Source organism: Lathyrus oleraceus, chromosome 6 (assembly GCF_024323335.1).
Source record: "Lathyrus oleraceus cultivar Zhongwan6 chromosome 6, CAAS_Psat_ZW6_1.0, whole genome shotgun sequence".
Lineage (NCBI taxonomy): Eukaryota > Viridiplantae > Streptophyta > Magnoliopsida > Fabales > Fabaceae > Lathyrus > Lathyrus oleraceus.
Window position 1 is genome coordinate 77,024,177 of NC_066584.1, and position 9,721 is coordinate 77,033,897.

The window sequence follows — 9,721 nt, forward strand, 5'->3', positions numbered from 1 at the left end:
AAACCTCTCATTTGTCAAGACCAACCATAAGACATTAATTCATTGGCCAAAATAAAAAGAAAGGGATGAAGATGAAATGGATGGAAAGAAAATTCAAGCATCAAACGCAAATGATTAAATGTGAATCAAATCATCATCAATCAATGTCAAATAGAAGAGAAATGAAGATCACAAGTCAACAAGTCAAACATATTTTTTTGAATTAAAAATAAATGCAAAATAAAATGTACAAAATATGGTCAAACCTCAAATTTAATTCAAATCAACTTCAACAAGTCCAATTAAATTCTCATAGGTCTAACATGGTCAAACAAGCTTTGACAATTTTTCTCAACAATTTTTAAATCAGAAATTATTTAAAAACAATTAAAAATAATGAAAAATAACACAATATGAATTAAAATCTCAAATCAATTAAGAAATTGATGAGACTATTTTTCATTGACTTATCATGATCCATAGGTGTTAGGAAAATATTTTTTGGATCTTTTGAAATATCAGAAAGTATTTAAAAATGAATTAAAACTATTAAAAACCAAATAATTCACAAAAAATATTAAATGAAGTCACAAAAATAATTAAAAATCAAAATATGAAACTAGATTTTTCAAGAAAATTTTTGGCATTGGTCTCATATTTTTGTGACTTCAAATAAAATATTTATGAATTTTTGAAAATAAAATGAATTAAATGAAATTAAAACAAAAATAAGAAAATTAGGAAAATCCAACGCCCTCAGATGGTTTTATTAATTGACGTGGCAATGATCCTATGGCTCAGAGGCGCGGATACACGATGTGCCTTGGTCAAGCGCGCTGCACTTTGATTTAAAACAAGTCAATATAATGAAAGGCCAGAATTAGAACATTTCATCATGATCCAAAGGCTCTGAAGCTCCCACGTGGGGATGGTGGTGGAAACCACCATCTTCTCTAGCGATCTAACCAAATCCGGCCACCACACGCAGGGAAATGAAGTTTAATGAAAATGAAAACTAAGGATATCAAAATGAAGCTGAGGTGATGTACATCACCCCTGTAACCATGGATCCTCTTCACAGTTCCTAATTAGAGAGAAACGTGAGCTTAAAGATCATGGTGCATGAACTGAAATGACACGATTTGTAAAATTAAGACCACCACTGGCCTGCCTCATGCATGATGACTTCAGAAAACAGCACAAACCAAAGAGATTCACATTATATTGCAAGATCTAGATCAAGAAAGTTTGGTGTTCTACCTCTAAAATGGAGCTTCAAACAGCACGAGTTGTCCAAGCTCTTGATCTACTTTTGCTCTAGAAGTGTGATGATGATGCTAGGTTAAGGAATTGAGCTTTGAAAATTAACTAATGATGTTGAAATTCAAGCTTGAAAAAGAGAATGAAAACTAAAAATTCCTTTAGTGAGGGTTTGGATTTCAATTCAGCAGCAATTCAGATCTCCACTTGGTTGCCATTTGAATGAGAATGAGCTTCTATTTATAGCTTAAATGTGATGCAAGGCAATGCTTGGCTCGTGTGCATGGAGTTTGAATCCTTCTTGCATGGGCTTGTACAGGCGCATGTAAGGCCTAAGAATGAATGCAAATCCATGATGATATCAAATGTAAGTGAATTGGACGTGCACAAGGGGCTGCACAAGCTTGCACACCAAGTTACAAAGTGAAATGCAAAAATGAACATAAACATAAAGCTCTTCGAAGCTCACTCATGGAAAGTCCAAAAAAATAATCTGAGTAATAGTTAGAAAGCCCTTGAAATAAGGAACAAAAGTCATGTTAGGAAAAAATTCATTTGGAGTTTGGAAATTTACGAAAACTGGCTGTGAAGGCTTGGGTACAAAACATGTCTAGGTTCCCTTTGAAATTTTTTACCAAAACCAAGCCTCTTCAAGCCCTTCTGTTTCAATGATGAAAACCTCAAATGGAAAAACCTCCAACATAAAAGTTGTATATATTTTCAATTTGATCAATATAGACTTAATTTTTGCATCATTTGGATTTTTCATGGGAAAGTTATGGGCACTTGAAGTTGGACATTTTTCAAATTCAATGACTTAGGTCCAAAGTGACCTATAATGTTTTGTATTATCACATGTATTTATTTTAGGATTATGAAATTTTGTACAACAAAACATTTTAATTAGACATCTTAAATTTTCCAATGAATTTGGTCTCACCTCAAAATCATAAAAAATAAGGAAGTTAGGTCCTTAGGAAGTTGACCCAAAATTAGGGTTTTAGTCAAAATGACCTATAATGTTTTGAAATGAATGATGACCTTCCAAGTTTAAAATGGATTTTTGATGAACATTAAAGTTGTTCATAGGGTTCTTTATAACATGTTTTCTCTTGGGGTCATCTTCATTTGACAAACACATCACAAGTTGTGTCTCAGTGATCCTCAGTTTAGTTAGATGACTTGACTGGTCAACTTCTCAAGGCCAAACTTCAAATCTTGATGAATGAATGAATGATGATCCTTACATAGGCTCATATATGCATAAAATAATTAATGAAATAACTTCCCTTGATTAAATTTGATCATAGGTTGAGGTTGCTTCATGAGCAAGGCACAATCAATGCATAGTTGAATTAGGGTTTCCTTGGGAAACAATCCTCAAGCCCTTTGGGTTATCTTGATAAAATTGGAAAATTGAGATACTTGGGAGACATATATCATGATTAGGAACTTCATGGACCATTTTCATGCTTTTTCTCATCTTCATCTAGGCACTTCATTGAGCTTAGGAGCCTCCTAGGAGCATGGAAGCACATGATCACTTGAGCTTCAAAACAAAAAAAGTTAGTGACATATTTTTGTGCTTTTGGTTAGTAAACAAATAAGGAAAGCAATAATATACAATACAAGCATGCTTGGTGGTCTCAAACCACTCACACAAGTCCCAACCCTAGGGTAAAGGAGCCACACATGCTATGATCCTTGAGGCAATGTAATGAGCAATGATATGATGCCATGAGGGATCTTAGGGTCAAAATTAGGGTCTTACATCCTCATTGATGATTCCAACTTTCAGCTTTGGATCTTCTCATGAGCCCTTTCTAACTGGAACTTTTCATGAAGGTAGGCTCAGTGTATTCTTTCTTTCTCGTGGGAAGCATGATCTTGGTATTCTTTGATGGACTTTCTCAGTTCACTGATCTGAGCTTCATAATCTTCCTTAGCACTCTTCTTATCCATGTTGGTAAGCTCTAGAGTTCTCTCCAAGTCTCGAACAACACGTTGACCCACTCTTTCTTACCTTTTTCCTCCTTTGCCCTCTTCTTACTGGTTTCATACAAGGTCTTCACCTCTTTGCCTTCGTCTTCTAGATCATCACCTCTTCTCTTCTCCTTGATTAGTTGGAGTCGCAAGCGGGTGTTTTCCAGTTCAAGTTCATTTATCTTACTGGTGAGTTTATCAACATCCTCTTGTAATATGGGCTCAGGTTCAGATACCTGAGGGAGAGATGAGGACTCGCAGTAGAAGGGCATCTTGACTATTCGGGCTCTCTCTTTTGCCCATTATACATATGGTTCTCTAGCGATGACATTCTTCTTGCCAAGTTTAAGACCATTTATGACAATCTTGGTCCAGGCTTGCCTTACTTTCCTCACCGCATGATTAAGCGGATTAACATTGTTGATGACAAGGGGGACCAAGTCTTCCTCTTTAGGGGTCTCATTCATCGCATGTCCAAATAGCTTCATGCATAACACATGATTGTAGTTGATACACCTGTGTGTGCCTACCAAGGGTACATTCGGGAATCCTCCACATCTGAGAATGATGTTTTGGGTTTCCCATTCCCTCTTATACCACTGGACAGTACTGGAAGAGAGTGACGCAAACTTCTGGCACCAAGGGAGATCTTTAGATACAAAAGGACCGGATAGCGACAGATGAGTCTTCATCCATATGTGCAACAGTGGAGCACAACATAGGAAAGTTCCACCTTTCTTCTCATGGCGAGTGTGGAAAGTATGATATAAGTCAGCCAAGAGGAATGGCACTTGGTTGCTGGATAAGAAAATATCCATTGCAACATGATCTATGAAGTTGTCGATGTTTGGGTATAAGATGATCCCATAGATCAACAATGTTAAGACTTCTATGCAAGATTCCCACTTCTTTTCTTTGGCAAACTTCCATGCATGATCTTCCAAGAATTTTCTAGTGAATCCCTTGTTAGCCCCTTTTGGAGTCCAACTGGATGCCAACTCACCTACGTCAATCCCCAATGCAGATGCTAGCTTGGGCATGGCGAAGTCTTCTTCGATCTTGGGGAACGGATTGTGGTCCTTGATGGAGCGGTTCAGAATCCTTTCAAATTCTTCCAACGTGGGAGCCATTTGGAAGTCAGGGAATGTGAAGCAGCGAATCAGAATATCGTAGTACTGAGCCAAGGTAGTGAGGGCCATGTAGTTCACACTTTCGTTCACCAAGTCCAGAATGTTCCCGTAGGCTGCATAACATTTGTATTTGACAGGGGCTATCTTGGAACTCAGGGCCTTCAAGCTATCCAATCTGGGTTCCTTGTTGTAGTGGGAAATTCATGATCATCAAGCTATTGACAAGCTAGAGATCAATTAACAAGAGTCACCATCGCGCTTTTATTGTTTCTAAGGGAAAAGGGAAAAAGTACGAACAAAACCTAATAAGTAAGAAGTTTTCCAATAAAAACTAATAAAAATCAGAGATCACAGGTAAGGGGGTTGGTTACACAAAGGGAAAGTGTTGGCACCCAAAGTGTCCTAGGTACTCCTAGGGAGCCCATTTTGTGTGCATATGTATTTTATACAAAGTGATGTTTACAAGCAAATAGAATGGGGGGATGAGAAAAGAATTCATTAATTATATTTTTGTGTTTGACAAGACCTTCGGTCTTGTGCCTACGTACCAACATAAAAAATGAGGGATCAAAACCTCGTAGTTCGTGCTACAAATTTCAAAATGAGTATGTTGGTTTTAACAAAATTTAAGTTTGAAAGGCACAAAGGCTTGAAAATGGTTTGAATGAGTTAGTTCTTTTTTGGCTTTTTGAAAGTTTAAGTCAAGTATAGTTAAGTATATTTACAAGTTTGATTTAATAAAATAAGTTTGAAAATGCAATGGCATAAGGCCAAAGTTTCTATGTTTTTTTGCAAAAGTGGTCAAAGTTTAGAACAAAAATAATTCACACAAAGAAGATTTGAAAGTGGAGGGAGATATTTTGAAATTAAAGAAATAGGGAGAAGATGAGGAGACTACCCTATGCACAAAATTTAAAAGTTTAAAGTTGAAAAGATCTGACCAAATGGGTAGCAATCCAATAGACAAGTATGTCAATAGAAACCCAGAATTCCCTTGGACTTTTTAGAATCAAACAACACACAAATGCACAATTATCTTCTCTTGAAGAGCAAGACATCAAATAAATATGGCCTCATCCAAGCTTATCCACTACATGATCTTCTTCAAAATAACCCATGCAACAAATGAATTCCACAAGTCACAGGTTCAAAATAACAGCTTCACAAATGATCAATGTTGCAGATGAATCTTAGAGAGATCTTCAAAGATGTATCAGATGAATTTCAAATTGCAAGCACTTGGTTCTTCCACAAATTGGCATTGGCCAAGTCCATTAGCAAAGGAATGTTACCTAAGTTCTAAGTCCAATTGGTCCACAGATCAAGCCAACAGTCCACACAAAAGTTTTTTAGGGTTTTTGTTGTTATTATGTACATTAATGGTCAAAGACCACACAGACAAGCAAAGGAACACAAAACAAAATATACCACACAATATGGTCCAAATGGACAAAGTGAAAATTACATTAACATAAATAATTAGAATGATATGTATAATGGCAAATGATAATAGAGTGCTAAAAGTAAATTGCATTAAAAGTAAGAGCTTGAAATTAAAAGTTAATAGTTAGTAAGTTAGAAGTTAGTTTTGTTTTGCTTTTGATTTCAAGACATTCTTTGGAGAACACTCAACCTACTTCCCACAAGCATGGATCCTTGAACCAAAACATCTTCCAAAGGAAGGAAAGAAGGCCAAGTTTCCACACAATACCATGGAAGATGGGAGACTTACAATCTCAATAACTAGAATGCTTATGCCTTTTATGTCACAAATTTAGCGCTATGTTAAGCAATCGTAATTGGACTTATGTAGAAGTCACAACTATTTGAGGTCGAGCAATGGACTTTTGGTGTTAATGCATGTTGGAGACATAGTATTATGAACTATGCTCATTAAACATACCACACATAAAAATATGTAAAAAAAAGGTGTGGCTTAATCTCATCCATACTCATGTTAATCTTTCAATCAACTAGCATTAGGATTTTGAGATGTCATTGGCCAAATGGAAATGAATGAATGAAGAAGTGGAATTAGTTGAAGGGGAAGGGGATGAATGAGATCACAAATTGGTCAAAGGAGGACTTTTACCAAATTAATATCATTCATTCATTTTGGGAGATGGAATGTACATTCCATCAATCCCCTAAATACAATGATATTAACTTAACAAAGTCAAATCAACCTTGACCAAGGCCCAACAACAAACAATCAAACTCAAACAAGTCAATATAAATGGTCAACACAATTTAAATAATACAATAGTGCATTAAATTCAAATATCTTTTGCCCAATTCCTAAAATCTCATCAAAACACCAAAGAAATGGCCATGAGATTTATCATAGGTCAAACAAGGTCAAAGGACCTTGGAGAAAAAATTTCATAATTTTTGGACATTTAAAAATATTTTTAAATAGTTAAAAACAAATGCAAAATCAAATAATTCATGAAAAATATTAATAATGATCCAAAAAAGATTTTTAATTCAGAGTATGAAAGAGAAACATATTTGGAATTTTTGGTGAAAGTCCCATATTTTTTGGATCAATATTGAATTTAATATGAATTATTGAAGAAAATGCAATTAAAACAAAATATCAGAAATTCAAAAATACGTGGACCATCATATCTCCCTCATTAATTGAGGTGGCAGATCTGATGATCCAAAACGCGCGTTCCATATGTGTCCAAGTCAACAGCGTTGTACACATGGTATTCACAAGGGACGATCAAGATTAAAACGTGGAGGATGGATCCTATGGCTCAGAGGTTGTCCAGATCATCGCCGGAGCCAGAGCTCCGATCATCTTCTCCAGTGGCACTCACCGGACTGGTCAACATAAACCATCACCAAAAAAAGAAACAAGGACATGATCTTAAAGAGAAAATGGCACTGAGCTCGAATATGACCTCCAATTCCTATAATTCCAAATATATTAAGAGATATGTGGAATTGAAAAATGAGGTACATGAACTGAGTTGCTTCGATTTGGCCTCAAAGCAACTCAATCTTCTTGCCTACATTGGTAGGACTTCAGACAACCAAAGAATCAATGGAATTGAGCAAGAATTTAAGAGAATAGAAGAGTTTAAAATTTTTGCAAATTACCTTCAAAGGAGGTCTGAACTTGATGGATCTTGAGCTTGCTTGCACTTGGACTCACTTCAATCACTTGTAGGAAGAGAATGGAAAGGTTTAGAAGCAATGGATTCCTGGAGAATTGAATTCCAAAATAGTGGAGATTCAAGCTGAAATTCAAATGAATTTATCAGGTTTATCCTATGAGATTGAAGGGTTTGAAGAGGGGGATCAAAGATGGCACAATGGTGTGTGTAATTTTGAGCATAAGGGCCTCAACTTATAGGTGAATCCATGTGATATTTGCACACTCTCTTCACTTTCCAAAATAGGAAAATGATGATGGAATGGTGCATCGGCGCACATAGGCCTATGAAATGATAGCTGAAGGTCCAAAATGAATGATCAGATGTGTTGAAGTTAGCTTAGATTGCAAGGCACGTGTGCATTGATGCTTGAAGATTGATCCATGCTAAATGATATCAGCCTATTTAAGCCATGTGCAGTCTATGCATTTCTCATCCAAAACGAATTAATTTGAGCTCTTTGGAAAGGTGAGATCAAGAGGAACAAGTTTGATGTTGAACACGTTTTTCATTTGGAGCTTGGAACTTGGATAAATTTGAGGTGGAAGTTTGGAAAAATTTGACATATCAAAAATTTTCTAAGTGTCAAGCCATATGTCTCAATATTCCACCTTGCTTAACTTTTTATAGGAGCTTCAAATGGGAAACGTTTCTTCATAAAAGTTATAGCTCTCTCAAAGACCTTCAAAATGATCTCAAATTTCATGTCATTTGGATTTGAAATGATAGAGTTATGCATTTTTTAAGTTTGGGAAAATCACTTGATTAATGGTATATGTCAAAAGTGACTTATCATGTAGCCTCATATCACATGCTCAAAAAAGTTGAATTAGCTCCCACTCCAAACATAAAAGTTTAAGTAGACACATTTAAATTGATTGTTCAACTTGGAAATTTTCCATCTCATAAAAATTGAGCAAGTTATAGCCTTGGGAAGTTAACCTTCAAATTAGGGTTTAGACAAAATGACCTATAATGTTTCAACATAGAAAATGATTTTCCAAGCAAAACTAGCTCTAGGTCTCAACATGAAAGTTGTTTAGAATGCCATTTAGAGTAAGTTTTCTCTTGGAATCATTTCCATATGGTGAAAATTATAGGAGATAGGGTCTAGGGAGACCCAATTTTAACCAGATGAATTCATCTGGCCAACCACCATCAACCAACTTGTTAATTTCCAATTATCTTGACTTTATTGGCTCATGGTAGATCATATATGCATAAGATTATGAATTGTGAATTTTCCCTTGAGAAATTTGATCAATTGGTAAGATAGCTTGTTGGAGAAGTTACTCAAGATACCTAGTCAAACTAGGGTTTCTAAGGCAAATCACTTCCAAACTCTTGAAGAAAACTTGATCAATATGACATGTAGAGATCATTGAGACTCATATATGATGCTCATAACCCTTATTGGATCAATTCTTGGTTGTGCTCTTTGTTCATGAGGGTCTCAAAACCCTAGATGTGAACTATGAATCAATGAGATCATGCCCTTCCTACAAAAGAGTTAGGCAAATGAAAAGACATATTTTTGGTATTTTGGTTAGTGAAATGATATGATACAAGTATGATATAATCACAAAGTGCTAGGTGATCTCTCCCAAAACAAACCCAATGAAAATGGGTAAGAAGGATGCCAAGATATGATCCCAATGCTAATGCTTATGATGGAATTACATGAGGGATCTTAGGGTCAAAATTGGGGTCTTACACTTGTACCTGAAGGAGAATATGCTTTTTTTGAGAAGAGGATTCATGATTGCTTTGCAAATGTCTTCATAGTTTCCTGCAATAAACATCAGATACTAAGAGCTTTGTTTTTATTGTTTATGCACATGATGCATGAGTGTATGAATGCATGAGTGATTTGGTTCATAAGCACGACTTTCACAAGTCGAATTTTCTATTCAGACCCTCGTTCGGGCCTGCACCCTCGGTCACTCACCAAGGCCCATTTATATTTTTCTTATTTTTTAGATAGTTTAATTAAAAGATATTAGAAATGTTATTAGAAATATTTTTAAAAACATTAAAAGTAAATAGTTTTAAAATTAGAAATTTGGGAAAATTAGAAAAGGATAATTAGAAATATTAAATTTAGTTTAGAATTTAATTGGCTTTAATTGGAATGTTCATGTATAGAAATTAATCCATAATTGTAAATTGATTGTTTTACCCCTAGACTTAGAAATAGTCTAA